The sequence below is a fragment of the Macaca mulatta genome, chromosome 1 (assembly GCF_049350105.2).
Source record: "Macaca mulatta isolate MMU2019108-1 chromosome 1, T2T-MMU8v2.0, whole genome shotgun sequence".
Lineage (NCBI taxonomy): Eukaryota > Metazoa > Chordata > Mammalia > Primates > Cercopithecidae > Macaca > Macaca mulatta.
The window spans coordinates 70,374,116-70,391,539 of record NC_133406.1 but is presented as its reverse complement, the minus strand read 5'-3'; the positions used below and the strand labels follow the sequence as shown (position 1 = coordinate 70,391,539).

Genomic DNA, 17,424 nt, shown 5'->3' with positions numbered 1-17,424 from the left:
CCAGCTCACATTGCTTTGGGGTCAAGTGGGGATTGGTTTATCCTTGCCAGGCTCACTCGCTCTCTCTTCTCATCCACTGAACACTTGGTACTTTCAGAGCATGGATCCCGGCAGAAGGATGCGGCCATCAGGGCCTGGGGTAGACTGAAGGCTCACCCTTGACAATTAGTCCTTATCCAGGACCTCTAGGTCTCAGGAAGAGTCCCCTTCTCCCCCATGCCGGGCATCTGAGAGGCCTCAGTAGCAAGCCACCTGGAGATGTGGGAGGAGCTGCCATCCTTCCCTACTCCGTGCCTCCTTTGCCTCTCCTAAGTGGGGTGAAGGAAGGGAAGCGCACTACACCTGGGTGGACTCTGGGACGCCAGGATTTTCTCTTTCAGTTTCCTCCTACAGAACCCAGATGGTTTGGGTATTTATGGTTGGTGGAACGAACATGGCCTTAAGAGCAAAATGACCTGATTTGAACCAATGCCAGGTCTCTGCTACCAAAATACTTGGTAGCCATTAGGAAGTCTCTTAATTTCTTTGTGTTAGTTTCATCAGCAAAAATAGGCACAGGAGGACTCGCCTTTCAAAACTGCTGTTTGGTTTGAGTGACATCTATGTGTTAAAGTTGCTGGCACCTAACGAGCGGTGTCTTAGTCCGTGCAGGCTGCTGTAACGAAGTACCATAGAGTGGGTGGCTTACACACAACCGGAATTTGTTGCTCACTATCCTAGAGGCTGGGAAGCCCACAGTCAAGGTGCTGACAGATTCAGTGTTGGGTGAAGCCTGCCTTCTGGTTGTGTCCTCACATGGTAGAAAGGGTGAGAGGTCCCTCTTCGGCCTCTTTTATAAGGGCACTAATTCCATTCAAGAGTGCGCCACCATAATCACCTCCCAATGGCCTATGATTGGGAGTTAATCACCTTGATAAGGCCCCATCACCTAATACCATCATGTTGGGGTTAAGATCTCAACATATGAGTTTTTTGGGGGATGGGGGGGCACAAACATTCAGACCAGAACAAACACCAAATAACTCTATTTTCCTTCATTTGGTATTTACTAAGCACTTACTGTGAGCCTATCCGTGGGGGTACACAGGTGAGTAAGCCAAAGTCCTTGCCTGCTGGGAGCTTCTACCCCATACCCTTGGCCTGTGTGGACAATGAGGCAGGCCTGAGACCAGATCTCACTGGGGGAGTTGGGTGTAGGAGGCAAGGCTGCTGGTCTGGGGATGGGCGCTCAGGGTGTGAACTCTGCAGCCAGGGCGACTGAAGCTTGCTCTGGGCCTGCTGGACTTGATTCACAGCTAATGGTTTTCACAGCTTTGCCTTGGAGGCATGGAGAGCCCCATGACTCACTGAAGCCTCCTCCACTCAGCAGGCTCTGCTCTGGCATCCTTCGTTACATGTCCATTTTCCCATTCATTCATTCATTCATTCCACAAACATGTGTCAGGAACCCAAAGTGTGCTGGACCCTGGGGTCTGGAGTGTGGAAGACAGACTTGATGGGGAGGCTGAGCGGGGATTATACCCCCCACCCATCTTACCTCTCCTCACCAGGCCCTAAGAGGGGTTGGGGGTAAGGGAGTAGGAGCTTTTCTCCAAGTTCTCGAGGCTCACCTCATGGGGTTCAGGGAAGCCTGATGAAGGAGAAGTTTCTGAGGTTAATTGGGCTGGATGTGGCTCCAGAAGGGATGTGGGATGAGGAAGGAGGAGGCATCGTGCTGGGGGACCAAGAGAGGAAGGTGCCACTGACACCTGGCTTGGAGGGAAAGGAAACCAATTTGGGTTCAGTGTAAGTGTTCCCTTGAATGTCTTTTATTTTAGAAGACGAAAAAAGAGTGAAGAGGCACAGAGTGGGGAACTGGTGGATAAAAGTGAGCACAGAGAGAGGGCGAATGCTTCCAAGGCCCTGCTCCCTCGAGCCCTCATGCCCTGTCCCTCTGTCTCCTCCACCTCTCTTCCTCCACAGGCCATCCTCTACTCTCTCGTCTCGTCAATGTCCCCCCCTACCCTCCAGACTATGTCTGAAGCTCCCAAGGAATAACTGAAAAGTGCAGTGACCCCTAAACCTGCTCCCTCCCATCCCACTCCACCTCTGCATCCAGATTTTGCTTCAAAGTTCTGTCCCAAGACTTATATCCAGAAAAGAAGTCCTACTTAGAAAAACAAGCTGTCTTGATCAGAGGGTGGAAGGAGCAAACAGCCTCCTTCACACTGAGTTACGGGTTACTCTGCTAGTGAGCTTGTGAGCTGTTGTTAGTGGGTTGTCAATGCCAACTCCAAACCCCATTTACATCCTGGGGAATAGGGAAATTGCTCTTAGAGGTCTCGTTCAAGGTTAGCTGACAGATGGTGACAGTTGAGTGACTTGTCTAATGATACGCCATAAAGATTCGTTCTCTCCTCTTCCTTCTCGAATTTCCTTAGTGAGGTCCCAGCCATTCTTAAGAGCTCCCTTGTCATCTCTGTGGCCACAGACCAGCTTCTGACCTCTTCCCCAAGCACCAGGGCCTCATGGTGGTTAGGAGCTTTGGAGCCAGGGGCCTGGGTTCTTATTAGCTGTGGGAACTTGGGCAAATACTTAATCTCTTGGAGCTGTAATGTCCTCATCTGTAAGATGGGGATAAAAATATCTACCCTTTGGGATGCTATGAGAATTAAATGGGATAATGCATGTGAAGGGCTTAGCATGGTGCCTGATAGAGAGTAATCTCTTAATGTTTGTCAGCCAATACTAATGATGTAATAACATCTCCACTTGGATGACCTACAGGTACCTTGAACTCGGTATTTCTTCCCTATAAACCAGCTTCCTGGCCTCCGTTTCTAGTTCCCTGTGAGGGAACCAGCATTCTTCCTACAAGTCTTTGGGGACAAGGTCACCTGGATTCTACTTTGTGCCTTTCTTGTGACTTTTCTACCATTCCTTTATGGCCATGTTCAGTCCTTCATTATGTCTTCCCTGGAGTCCCTGATGCCAGTCTCTCCATTCAATCCTGTCCACATAGCCATCAGATTTGGCTTTTGGATTATGTCGCTCTCCTCTTTAAGAACCTTCAATGGCTCTCTAGTGTCCACTACCAAAGTAACCACATGCTTCTTACACTTCTCTCCACAATATGCCCCGATACACCTGACCACCCACCTCCATGCCCTTCCCCTTGCCCAGCTTTTCTCCCTGGAAGTTTACATAATTGTCTCCATGACCCTCTTGTTCTCCAGTATGTGCATCACCAGCAGGACAGACTTGCAGCACCTATTCTGGGTGAAAAAGAGAATCTTTTGGTGCTACCCTCAACCAACCTGGTCCTTTCTCCACTTGGATTCTTCTCAACATTGACCCTCTTGAAAGGATCATAAAAACTCACTTTAAGGCATATATGAGGAGTTTTGTCTCCCAGGAAGGTTTGCATTGTATCTCTAATGGTGGAGTCTCAGGCACTGACTTCCCAGGTGAAGGAAGGGTGCTTTTGGGCTGGGGCCGCCTTCCTGAAACCTCTGAAGAAACAGCACACCAGCACCTCAGTCAGCCAGCTGCATCCAGGATCAATGTTCCCCCTAGATCTGGTTCACTCTTTTGAAGCTTTGTAAGGCCCAGAAGTGAATTCCTAGCCTTTCTTTGAGCTGTCTTTGTCCAGGCATAGCTGTAGGAAAAATTGTGAAGTGGCGTGAAAAAAGTGAAGGGTTTAGTGTAGTAAATTCTGCAATTTTTCTTTAAAAAAAAAACCACTGCATTTTAAAAAATAAAAATACTATGTCCTATTGAAGGTAAATGTATTTCTACATACACATATACACAAATATACTTAAGGGATAATTCAGTTGAGAGTCGTTATACATCTTTACCATAAAAATCCTTGGTTTACCCAAATTAATGTTTCTCCTGAAAATGAGAATTCTTGAATTACATTGGATTTGGGGGAACAACTACTAATCTATAGGATGTGAGCATCTGGTAGGTACCCAATATATTTTTTATACACCTGCATATAAAGTGCAAATACTCTGGGCTGGGCAACATGGTTTTCAGTTGCACGTGCGCATGCGCGTGCACGTGTGTGTGGTAATACATTCTTATGCATTCTATCCAAATGGTATTCTGAAACAATACTGTGGCTTTATTTGATGCACTTGTATTTTTTTCCCATTATGGTTGGTTTTGAATATACCCACAATTAGTGTTGTCAAAGCAGTTCCCATTTCACTCTATAAATGTAGATTCATACAGTGGTGAAATTTATACAGTTGTGATTTCACAGTGATGAAAATCGACACTGAAGAGCTGTTTCAGCCCTGTTCATCTCACCTGCTGACTACAGGTGTACAGGAAGAATGCTGATTTCCTCTGTGCCAGCCTGGGCATGACTGGTTACCCAGACTGGGCTTCCAAGGCAAACTCCACTGGTTCTAGTTTGTAAACTGTAAATGGAAACGGCTTTACTTCCTTACATATACACTTTCTACATAAAGCCCTAAAAAGTGGAAAAAAAGAAAAAAGAAAAAAAGAAAGGGCATGAAACCAACCAGAAACTGCAAAAAGGACTCATCCATGAGAGGAAGAGGACGTTGCTGCCAGGCTGGTGGGGAAGCAGGAGATCCTAGAGACTCAGGGAGGCTGAAAAGTGGAACCCAGGGCAGAGGTTGGTGTGTGCCCACGTGCACACACACACATGCACACACTCAGGCATATAACAGGAGCCCTGATAGAAAGAGCTGGAAACACAACTCTGGCATCTTAGGTGTCTCAGCCCACAGCCTTGCCCAAGCCCAGCAGAGGCTCACTCTGCCCCTTCTTATTTGCCCCTTTGCCCATGATTCTCAGATGTCAGAATCCAGGCTCTATCCCCATGGTTCCCTGTGGAATGTCCTGGGCACCTCCTCAGGGTGTTGGGGAGACCACCATAGGGCAAAGCTCATCACAAGATAAGATTCAGGAGGCCTGGGTTCTCCCTCTGCTTCTGCCTCCATATCCGACTCAGATTCTTCTATTACAAAGAAACTCAAAGATCTCCCAGATCTCTTCCAGCTCCAACAGCAGATGATTATTTGGGAAAATAGTGAAATTCAGAGAATCAGTTTTTCAGAATGTTTTGGCTGCAAATAACAAAACACTTAGTATAAGATAACTAAATGACAAGGGCCGATTCATCACAGAAAATCCACAGTTCAGAGGGAGGTGATTCCAGGGTCATTGTGGTGGCTCTGAGAGATCAAGGACCCAGGCTCCTTCTGCCTTCTTTAGGGCTGCTGCTGCCTTCCTTCGTGGTGGCAAGATGGCTGCAGTGGCTCCAAGCTTTTCTTCTCATGTGGCAGCTTCTCAAGCAGGAAGACAATCAGTGAGGAAAGCCTTTCCCAGAAGCTTCCAGTGCTTCCCCTCAGGTCTCTTCGGCTAGAGCTGGGTCACAGGCCTAACCTTAGACCTGTCGCTGGACAAGGCGATAGGACTGACCAGTCATGGTCCCTATACTTGGGCCAGGTAGAGATATGAAGAAATAAAAACTTGGGGTTCTATTAGAAAGAAAGGAAAGGGGAGCAGCCATTGGGTGACCAACAGTGCCTGCCATAATCAGGGGGAACGTGTTCAGGAGCAAGAAACCAAGAATATCTGGTTGTTGTAACCAGGAAGGACATTTATTGGAAGAAACGTGTGGTGTGAGTCTGGAGGAAACAGTCTGGAAAAAAACCAGGAAGCACAATAAATGCCTTTTAGCCGGAGTGGCTTGGTGTGGATTCCTCATCACAGTGGAAGAATTCTAGTGCTTCTGGGCTATGCGTCACTCATTCAAGATTGAAGTCTTGGCAGCAATACAGTATTGGCTCTGGCTGGGGTTCAGGCGTATGACCTGGATAGCTGAGTGCAGAGAGAAGGAGGGCTTGGCCTTTTTAGTCTCCAAAGTGGCCACCCACCAAGACCTTATATAAAAGATTTCCCTCCAATAGGAAAGAGGAGTTGGATACTACTCGGCCAAAACAAAGCCAGATGGCCCAGCTAATATCCAGGAATTTGAAAAGCCCTTATTGAGCCTGTGGCCTGGGAAATGGGAAAGCAATGGCTGGACTGACTTATGGCCACCATGATTAATTACCAGGAAGCAATTCATGACTATATGCTTCATATGATTTTGCAAGTTTTATTAACAGCTGGGTAAGTTTACTTTGATTATAACATGACTATCTATGTCCACTAACTTTGTAGTGTGGCTAGTTGTTCACAATTTTGAGAATTATAAGAATAGAGTTGTTAAACAAAAAAAGACTTAGAAGGAACATTTAAAAAGTTACTTAGTCTCAGAGCTTGCCAGCTGGATACATCACACCTGAGTGAAGCTGTGGAAAGGCTCCGAGACACCAGAGCTGGAAACAATGCCCTCAGCTCCTGAACACGCTTGCGAGTCCCTGGAAGATCTGAGGTTCCTTTTTAAGCAGAAAGATAAGTAATGCCTTTTCACCTCAAAGTAAGGCCATTAAGCTCCAGATGATCCTCAATAAGGGACACCGTCCTCTCAATATTCAAGAATCACCTTCTACAGGGGCCTCTAGACTGCCCATTGTGGGATATGACCTAGGCGAAATCCTGCTTCTGTATTCTTTGGACTTGGCTCGATACCACTTTCAGCAACTCATGGAGCCAACTCAGCCTAGACAGTGAGAGGCTGAGACTCACAGAACCACCACCGCCCCTCGTCAGCAGGAAACAGTTACAGAAGACTGGACTTCACCCACTTTCCACCAAAGATTTGGGGTCTTGGACTCTTAAGGCAGGGGTAAATGTTACAGTAGGTAGCTAGTCAGGTATGAGCAGGGCAGGAGAAGGCTCCCCACCACACACACACCAAAGTGTTGGGCAACCATCAGGTGATGGCCAGGTGGTTGTTAACAGTTTGTTTAAAGTAATAATTGGTCACAGCTGGCGCCAGGGAACGGTAGACTCCTGCTAGATAGAAAACACCTGAAACTGATCAGCAGCTTCCCAATAAGATCCTGGAAGTATGCCAACAAATCAAACCCCCATGGGAGTCAAGATGTCAAGCTGTGCACTTGGTTTCTTGAGTCGCCTGCTTGGCCCTCTTCCAAGTTGTACTTTCCTTCTCTCCTTTCCTGTTTTTCCTTACTGGCCTAAAGCTTTTAAAATAAACTTCCACTCCCGCTCTGAAAAAAAAATTGCTTAGTCAAAATTTATTTCAAGGCCTGAGAACATTCAGACTAATCAAAATGGCACTACTGTAACTTCTTTTTTTTCTTTTTCTTTTATTTTTATTTTTTATTTTTTTGAGACAGAGTCTTGCTCTGTTGCCCAGGCTGGAGGGCAGTGGCGCGATCTTGGCTCACTGCAACCTCCACCTCCTGGGTTCAAGTGATTCTCCTGCCTCAGCCTCCTGAGTAGCTGGGATTATAGGTGCACGCAACCACACCCGGCTAATTTTTTGTAGCTTTAGTAGAGACAGGGTTTCACTATGTTAGCCAGGATGGTCTCAATCTCCTGACCTCGTGATCCGCCTGCATCGACCTCCCCAAGTGCTGGGATTACAGGCGTGAGCCATCGTGCCCAGCCTTGTAACTTCTTATAATAGATAATTAATATAAAACTTTGAAAAATGTAGATACAGTTAACTAACCTGTACTAACCTCTATGCACCACACCATTCCATCTTAAAAGCAATGGCTGTTTAACAAAATGGAAGGTGACAACAAAGTATCAAAAAACATTCACACACTTAGAGAACATAATTAACAGCAAGCTAGTCAGACAAAACAAACACAAATGTTTTCACATTTTTCATGTTTATTTTTAACTTTGCTTCATAAAGCCACATATAATTGAGGCTTCTTTCAAGTATAGGATTTCTAATATTAAAAATAATATTTTCTACATAGCTCTATAAAGAAAAAAGCCACAAGCTGCATTGTTTACCATAAATTCATACACCAAAAAGTAAAACACAATCCAATTAAATTTATACATGTTTTCCTTTTGTCCAACAACTGTTTCAGATGTTTTTCTATGTACTTTCAAAATATTTTTATTAAAGTCAGTTCAAATTCATTTATGCAGATTAGGAAAAAAATGATCCATAGTGAATTATTTTAAAAATTACCTTCTATATACTTCTATCCCTCCACCAAACCAACCACCAAATCTATTACTAAAGTGAACAATAATGCAATATACTGTTTGAAGGGGCCCAACGCAATCTGTAATCTTAATTTTCTAAATATCCAAAGATTTCAACTTTCTGCCAATATCAACAAAAAGACTCAAGTGGCCAAAAATCACAGTCAGTAGGACGAAAAAAATCTACAGTATGAAGATTGTTTAACAAAACCTATGCCTTTCTCTCAGGCTACAAGCATTCTTAGACTAGCATTAAATTACATTGTGTGTATACAACTACACCAGTTTAGATTTGTCCTGGAACATATAGTTACATTAACAATAAATAATTTTATAAGTATTTTATAGTTTAATTGGCTCTTAGGCTAGAGGGAAAACAAGCAGTGTGTGTGTGTGTGTGTGTGTGTGTGTGTGTGTGTGTGTGTTAAGAAACTGGTACATATAAACGAACGGCTATGTGTTCCTTTAAATTTTTTTTTTATGTGTTCACTTAAATCTTGAGGAAACCTAAAGATGAAGTCTGTTGTATCTTTGTTTTTCCTAAAAAAGGAAAAAAAAATCAAAGTCAAGAAAAATGTTAAAGTCTTACAGATATCTACAAGAATATCTACTCTGAAGAAGAAAGAAGTGTTATCCAACAAAAAGGAGATCTATAGATTAAAAAAAGTTTATCTTACTGTCTTAACAACAATAAAGATCTGCAGAGGGAGTCCAGACCACTTAGAACTGAGGCAGCTCTATACAGAAATGAAAATGGTGCAACGATGTGACTGCCCAGATAATGACTAAAGCCAGGTGCAGTGGCTCAGGCCTGTAATCCCAGCATTTTAAGAGGCTGAGGTGGGAGGATTGCTTGAGCCAAGAGTTTGAGACCAGCCTGGGCAACGTAGGGAGACCCTGTCTCTACAGAAAGATTTTAAAATTTAGCTGAGCACAGTGGCTTCCCCTGTAGTCCCAACTACTCAGGAGGCTGAGGTGAGAGAATTGCTTGAGCCCAGGAGGTCAAGGCTGCCATAAACCTGGATCACCATTGTACTCCAACCTGGGTGACAGGGCAAGACCCTGTGTCAATAAATAAATAAATGACAGAAAGAAAAAAAAAAAAGAAAATGACAAAAAACAAAATTTCACAAATGTCTTCATGCTTATAATAATATATTAATGCATCATATATCACAAATACAAAGTCTGGAGTTTTCCCCTTAGGCTTATAATAAACTATAAAATTCCTATTTAATGTATTTACTTTTATAAGTCTTCTCTGTTTAGGAGTATATGCTATACAAGTACATACATGCTGGGTTTTTGCCATGAGAACCATAGTTCTCATCTCAAATTAGTGACTTGCCTTTTAGCCCATACTTACATACATTTCATTTCCATTATAAGACACTTAATACCCTTTTAGTGGTACATTCTAATCAACATATTTTGAAAATCTTGATTTTTAAACAAAGCTTGTTATGTATTTAAATAAATGAAACCTGTTAATAATTTAACAGTTGAAGCACAAGATAGTAATTAAGTTGTTTTGTTTAAACTAGTTCACAGCTGCAGGAAAGTGTTTGATTTTACAACTATGACCGAGGTGAGACTGGACAGTTTTAAGCAGTGAAATACTAGAATACAGTGAATGAATAAATAAGATTTTTTTTAATCAGTGGCCATTCATTAGTTTGCTTTTAGGAACCTGGAAGAAATGGTCTTCTTTAAGTTTCAAATGTTCTGGTAAATGTAGGCGTTTCTTAGCTTCCTCAATATCACCTTGAATTGCTGAAAAAAGTGACCCTAAAGAATCAAAGTTCTTTCAGGTCTGAGGTAGCCAAGGATGGCCACATTGAAGATCTCGCCGCAGAAGTCCTCTTTGAAGATACCCACGATATGCCTTTCCATGGCCTTATTTGTGTTCTTAGAGTATGGGTTCCATCCTATCCTCATGACCATCTTATAGACATCTCCACTTCCAGCACTGGCCCAACCATAATAAATGCCAGTGCATGCATCAGCTGGAAGAGTACTACTTGTTCAGGAAAGTTCGCTGTGGCCATGCCCAGTGCTTGGATCCACAGCACCTGGCCTGGGCAGAAGTAGAGCAGGTGCCTCAGAATGCAGTCCGCTCGCTCGGGGCACGGGCTGTGGCCCAGTCCACGCGTTGCCCAGACCCCCGCACAAGGGGGTCCATCGGGGGACTGGGTGTGAACTCTGTGCTGGGGCAGACACCCACGACACGTGGTGGTGGGTGGGTCTCTCACGCCGCCGACCCCAGGAATAGTTTCTGAGGCAGCTGGACTAGGGAGTACTGTCATCTGCACCTGCTTCTCCCACACACTTCTCTGATGGAGGCCCCCAGGGACGACACTGATGGGAGCAGAGGCTTCTCAGGGATGATTTGGGGATGATTTGGGTGGGGAAGGCAGAGAGAAGAAACAGGCGGTCTTGGATTATGCAAGTTCTACTGTATTGATGCAAAACTTCAATTCGTCTGCACCACCTCCATTTAAACTGAATCAAACACGTGTTCGCACAGCATCAGTTTCACTATGTCTGAGGCCCCAGACCCAGGTTGGGGAGAGGTTTGCCTAAGCATGCTGCAAGACCACGCACAGCCAGCGATGTGCAAGTGCACACCTGCACCCACACAGGCGAACACAGCCCAAACATGTGCAGGCGCACAGTGCCGTCTCTCGGCCGACAGACTTCGAAGGGAAGTGAAGTGGGACCCGAGCTGGGTGCCAGGCCAGTGAAAATCCTGAACTGGCTGCTCCTGGCTCTAGAGAGTGCAGATTCATAGGGTATGTTGAGGTGAATGCATGGGTTTTAATGTGTGCTAAGTGACCTCTTTGATGGAGATTTCAGGGTAAGGTTCAATCCTTACACTTCATGACAGCCCTGGCTACCACCTCGGCCATCATCTTAGGACAAGTCAAACATCCTCTCCAACAACCACTACAATTCAGACACTTCAGATATTTAAGTTCTTCCCCTTGGTGCAAACAAACCCAGCAATGGCAGTTATTGCATCATCTAAAAAGAAACATTCTCTTCTCAATTAAACTCATTCTTGAGTATTCAAATCCAGTGACTAGGCAATTTTAATCATCTTCTCTAAAGCAAACAGAAATTTCCGCCAGATTATCAGGCCCACTTAACTTCCTGAAGCCAGTCCCTGAGGGAGCATCACCAAGTCTCCTACTTAGACCACCGGGCTTGAGGCAGCTCTGGACACCTTGAGCACAGTCAGGGAGAGTGGGAGAAGGGAGCAGAGGGACGCCACCTGCTCCTGCCATCTGGGTCCCTCTGCGTCTCAGTCCCCTTCAGCTGGAGCCTTCCCACTGCTCGCATACACCTCATACTCAGATTTCCAACTGAAATCCTCTTCCCCCTCTCTGGCCAGGCCACAGGCTCTTTCTTGTCTTGGTGAAGCCACAGGTGTGTGACAGCTTGGTCTCCATTTGCCCACCAAACCCAGCCTCCTCACCACTGGCCCCTCAAGTCCTGCTCTCCTCAAGACTTCTTTCCTGACTATCCTGCCCCCAGTCGACCCTGCACCCCAACCTTGCTCTCTTCTCCACCATCACTAAGGAAGGCTTTTCTTGCCTACCAGACAACAAGCTTCTTCCCCGGGCAATTTATTTTCCCTAGCTCAAAGGTTACTGTTCACCCTTGGTGTTTATTGACATGATTTCACTGAACTACAGATGTAGTATGTGTGGCAGCTGGGGTGTGGGGGAGAAACAAAGGTGGCCTATACCATCTACATGTGACATTCCTTTCAGTTTTCCTTCCCAGTTCGTTTGTTTCTTTGTTCTTGCATCAAACATTGCCCATTTATCATTTGTCTGGTATTGTGAAAGACATTGGGCATAAAATAAGATAGATAAGACACAATTTCTCCCCTCAGCCCCCAAGGGAGCTCAGAGTCTAGTAGGACAGTAGTTAGAGGTTCACAGCAGATAGCTACAATACAGTGTAGTGAGTACAGTGATAAGGGAGTGATGCAGAGGGGGTCCGAACCTGGGTGGGGAGGAGGCTCAGCTGAACGTTGAAGGATGAGTAGGCAATAGCCAGGGGAAGGTGGGGGCAGGGGTAGGGAGATCGAGGGATAGCGGTGTAGCAGGGAAAGGAAACTGTGGAAGGCACCATGACGTGTGCTGAGAACTGAGGGTAGTTTGGAGTTGCTGGAACTGAGGTTTGTGAGCGATGAGGCCAGAACTGCTCTAACTCTGGGGGGTGCCATATATACTGCAGTCGTCATCATAGGTAGCCCCTGTTGTGCACAAATTTTGTGGCTTTAGTCCACGGCCCTGAATGTGGCTGAGAGGTAAAGCTAAGCTTGGTGTTAAGGACTACAATCTGATAAGGACTGAAGAACTTGAACTTCAGCCTCATGCTATCCCCGGGTGACTGAGCCCCCACCATGCTGTGTCCCTCTGGGCACCCATATGCTGGTCTTTTCCTTCTCACCCCTTACTCCTTAGATCACAGGCTGTTAGAACTAGAAGAAACTTTAAATGCCATCAAAGGCAATCCCTTCTTTCAACAAATAAAATAACACTAAAGCAAATAAAGGCCCAGAAAAGGGATTGGTTTGCCAGAGGTCACATAGTCAGTGGTAAAATCTTCCAGGTCTGTTCCTCCCCCAGACCCACTTACCTACTGGCAATATCCCCAACATACACCCTGCCCCCCGCAACTTCTCTTGGTGTTTTCTTTCAGGCGTTTGGATGTGGCTGAGGCTGATTTGCCAAATCCCCTCCCTAAACCTTACAATTAATGAATTGGGGGTGGGTCCTGGCAGTTGGACAATGAGGCCCCTGGAGAGGTTTATTGGGGAACTGTAGGAAATGCATTTCCTTCCTGAGCAAACTTCCAGAAGTGCCAGGTGCTCCTGGATGTGTGGGAAGGACCTGCACACAGCCACTGGGTAGAAATTCTCAAAGGAAGTTTGGAAGAAGGGGAGCCTTGGGAGACACACAAATGTAAGGCAGCAGAGCTCCCATCTTTAACATTTCCCCTCACCCCTTTGGGAAAGACTGCCAGAGACACCTGTGCAGCCTGGTGTGTGGTCTGGGGTGACTGTAGAGAGGGGCAGTCAAAGGAAGAGAGACTTTCCTGTTGCCACCTACTTGGTAGTGTCATCGGGGTTGGGGTCGGGGGCAAACACTTGGAATTTCAGGCCATGATCAGGGAGGGAGCAGTGGTCCCCCCACTCCGCCTTCATGATGCTGGGAGGGCTGGAAGGAGCCTAGAATGCTCAGAAGCCCCTGGTGCCTGTGCAGCTGTAGGCCTGGGTTGCACATGTGTCAATTCTGTGTATCAACAGCAGGTGTTTATCCTCTCTTCCCCTATTTTCTCTCCCCTTGATGTCAGGCTGTCCCGTGACTTGTTTTGGCCAATGGAATATGAGAGCAACACTAGCAGGAGCTTTAAATGGGTTTGTGTTTTGGCTTCATCTCCTGAGCTTTCCGGGTTATGGGGAGAGCTTGTCCTGAGTGTCTGCTAGTTCCAGGACGAAGACCCACAGTCTGAAGCAGAGCCACAACATCCGACGTGCAGGCTATTGAATGAGAAATAAATACAATTGCCATCTGAGATTTCAGGGTTGTTTGTTAAGCAGCATGGTCAGAGCAAACCCTAGCATACAGTTATTTTGAGAAAGACTGAAAACACAAATGACCAGTGACTTAACACAAAAAGGTTTTCTTCTCTCATGTAAAAATCCAAAGGTAGGCCATCCAAGGAGTCACCAAGACCCAGGACCCTTCCAGCTTTCAGTTTCATCCTCTCCAGGTTGTGGCCTTCATCTTCATGATCCAAAGTGGAGTGAGTGATCAGAGTCCACATTCTAGCCAGCAGGAAGTAAGGTTGAGGGATGGCAGAAGGACATGCCTGTCCCTTTAAGGAGACTTCCTAAAAGTTTTACACAGGGAGTAATTTTGAAAATATTTAACGATCAGTAAGGCGTGGGTTTCAGTTAATCAGAATGAACGCCAGCTATAAACAACAGGTACATCTCTACCTGGGCATGTGGGGCAACTACCAGCCCTGATCACATCTTTCCACTTACAGATCTCATTGGCAGATCTTAGTCACATGACCACACATAGCTTCAAGGAAGCCTGGGAAGCACAGTCTTTACTCCAGACAGCCTTGGATCCAAACACAAGTTGGAGGTTCTAGTATCGAGGGAGAAGGAGAAGGTATTTACAGTGGGACAGCTAAGTGTCTCTGCTACGCAATTAAAGATACTTAGCAGATCTCTTGGTACAGGTCCATAAGCCCTTTCCACAATTTTAAAAAGAATTTTCCAAGTTTCTCTGAAAACTTTCATGAAAAAGTATTTTTCATAAATCATTAGTCAGCAGAATCTGACCTGATGTGTCTATTCAATTTGGGGCGAATATTCATACATTTGCTGCAGAAATATAATGTGTTTGATTATGAGGTACTATCCTGGATCCCCCTACATACATACAGTATGTATACACATACGCATATATGCATGTACACAGTATTACCTTTATAAAATCTAAAAAAAGCCTGAACTTGAAGCATGTTTGCAGGGTTTTGGATAAATCAGGTGATCATACATCCCAGTTTTACAATTGTAGTCCTGGTGAAATTATTGATAGCTCCCCCACCCCTCCTTTACACTTTCAAAATTGCCTGGTTTGCATGATAAATTATATGGTCAACCTGTGGATAAGGGATTGTGTATCTGTAAAAAGTTAAGCTCTCAATAAACGGCAGCAGTTATTACAATTCCCAAGTCGAGCTCTTATGGCCCCTGTGTATATACAAGAATATACTAAAATTTTTTAAGGTAGCCATTCAGTTCCTCACACCCAAACAGTACCCTCATCCCGATTTTGGCACCATTCTTTATGAATTGGCTTCCAAGACTGCGTGGCAGCCAACTTCATCCCAGTTGTCTCTTAGTGGTCACAGGCTTGGAAGTAGTGAGCACTAAATCAAGGCTGTTTTGTTGAAGCAGAAAAGGGACTAGCACATTTTGAATGTTGACAGGCTTTTCTTTCTTTATTTATGGTGAATTTAAAAACAGGCCTGGAGATGACTTTTCGCAGCTGAATTCTGCATTCATGGTATCCCCTTTCCACAGGAGAGATGTGGAGAACATCCGACTGGAAAGTCCGTTTCTTGATTTGAGGTTCTTCCCCCAGGTTCCACAGTCAGGAGCTCAACTCCTGGGACAGGCGCCAGTGTCTGTCTAAGCAGGGCCAGGCCTGAGCAGCACTGTAGATGGTCCCTTTCTGTTCCCTCCTCCCTGCATTCCCTCACCATCCCCGCTCGACTTACCCTCTTCCAATTTCCCACAGCAAAGCACAGTGTGATATTTCCCAAACTTGACTCATCTCCACTTGCATCTGGGGGTGTTGGAAAACACAGATTGCTGAGCCCTGCCCCCAGGAGAGTGATCGAGGAGGCTGGGGCCAAGGCCATGAATCTGTATTTTTAACTGTCCCCTTGTTGATTCTGAAGAGCACCCTAGATCAAGAAACACTGGGCTGGGCACGGCGGCTCATGCCTGTCATCCCAGCACTTTGGGAGGCCGAGGTGGGAGGATCACTTGAGGTCAGCAGTTCGAGACCAGTCTGGCCAACATGGTGAAACCCTGTCTCTACTAAAAATACAAAAATTAGCCAGGCATGGTGGTGCACACCTGTAATCCCAGCTACTTGGGAGGCTGAGGCACGAGAATCACTTGAGCCTGGGAGGTGCAGGTTGCAGTGAGCCGAGACCACGTCACTGCACTCCAGCCTGGTTGACAGAATGAGACTCCATCTCCAAAAACAAAAGAAAAAAGAAAAAAAAGAAACACTGGCATAGTGCAATGAGCAAGGGCTTTGGAATCAGACTGGAGTTCAAATCCAGCTTCTGCCACTGTGGTCATGGGCCATTATTAAGCTTCTCTGAGTCTCAGTTTGCCCATTTGTAAAAGGTGAAAATTGAGAAAAAAAACAACAACAACTATATATAGTTGTTGTTATTGTTGTTTTGAAGGGTAGCATTTTGCTCTGTTGCCTGGGCTGGAGTGCAATGGTGTGATCAGCTCACTGCAACCTTAAACTCCTGGGCTTAAGTGATCTTCCCACTTTAGCCTCCCATGAGTAGCTAGGACTACAGGCACCTGCCACCGTGCCTAGATAATTTTTTAAATTGTCGTAGAGAGAGATTCTCACTATGTTGTCGAGGCTAGTCTCGAACTTCTGGCCTCAAGCAATCCTCCTGCCTCAGCCTCCCAAAGTGTTGGGATTATAGGTCTGAGGCACCACACTCAGCCAAAACAATGTATTTAAAGATCCTGAAAGCATAATTGGCAGATTAAAAGGACTCAATAAATATTAATTCCCCCCAAGTTCTGAATCACAATAAAGCATAATTGATTAATAAGACAGTTGTGGGTTACTCTTCCAGAGAGACCAGCCCAGCATTTAAAGGGGGAGGGACAAAGTGTTAAGACCAAGAATCAGTTCTCTCGCTGGGTACAGTGGCTCAGCACCCATAATCCAAGCATGTGGGGTTGCAGTGAGCTGTGTTTACACCACTGCACTCCAGCCTGGGCAACAGGCTGTCTCAAAAAAAAAAAAAAGAAGAAAAAAAATTAATTATTCCCTAGACTTTGGTGGAAATGTTTGAGGGGAACAGGAGAGATCTTCCTAGCCCCTGTAAATTATAAAGGATTTCATATATATATATATATATTTAAGACAGAGTTTTGCTCTTGTTGCCCAGGCTGGAGTGCAATGGCACGACCTTGGCCTACTACAACCTCCACCTTCTAGGTTCAAGCAACTCTCTTGCCTCAGCCTCCCAAGTAGCTGGGATTACAGGTGCCTGCCACCACGCCTGGCTAATTTTTTTTGTATTTTTAGTAGAGACGGGGTTTCACCATGTTGGCCAGGCTGGTCTCTAACTCCTGATGTCAGGTGATCTGCCCGTCTCGGACTCCCAAAGTGCTGGGATTATAGGCATGAGCCATCTCGCCCAGCCGATTTCCTATCTTAATGGAAAAATTTTAAAACCTTTCCCCTTTATTTTTCCCTTCTTGCCAATAATCCTTTTCCTGTCCCTCATTTCAAAATCAGATTGGTCTGATTCTATCATGCCAAAACTACTGGCTAATTTTAGCTTATATTTGATAGAATGACAGCCTGTGGGGGGAAAGTTGATTAAGTCTGTTTCTTTTGTCATGATCATAGTATAGTCCCTATATGATATTTACTCAGCTCTCTTTGCCTTGGGGCAGGGATGACAGGATGCAATGGTGAGCTATCAATCACTGATAATGGCTTTGGT

General features: G+C 45.3%; 1 pseudogene; it reads right to left on the bottom strand.

Annotated features, from left to right (window-relative positions):
- Window positions 1-9,763: 9,763 nt before the first annotated feature.
- On the bottom strand, window positions 9,764-13,327 carry LOC100429775 (riboflavin kinase pseudogene; annotated as a pseudogene).
- Window positions 13,328-17,424: the final 4,097 nt, after the last annotated feature.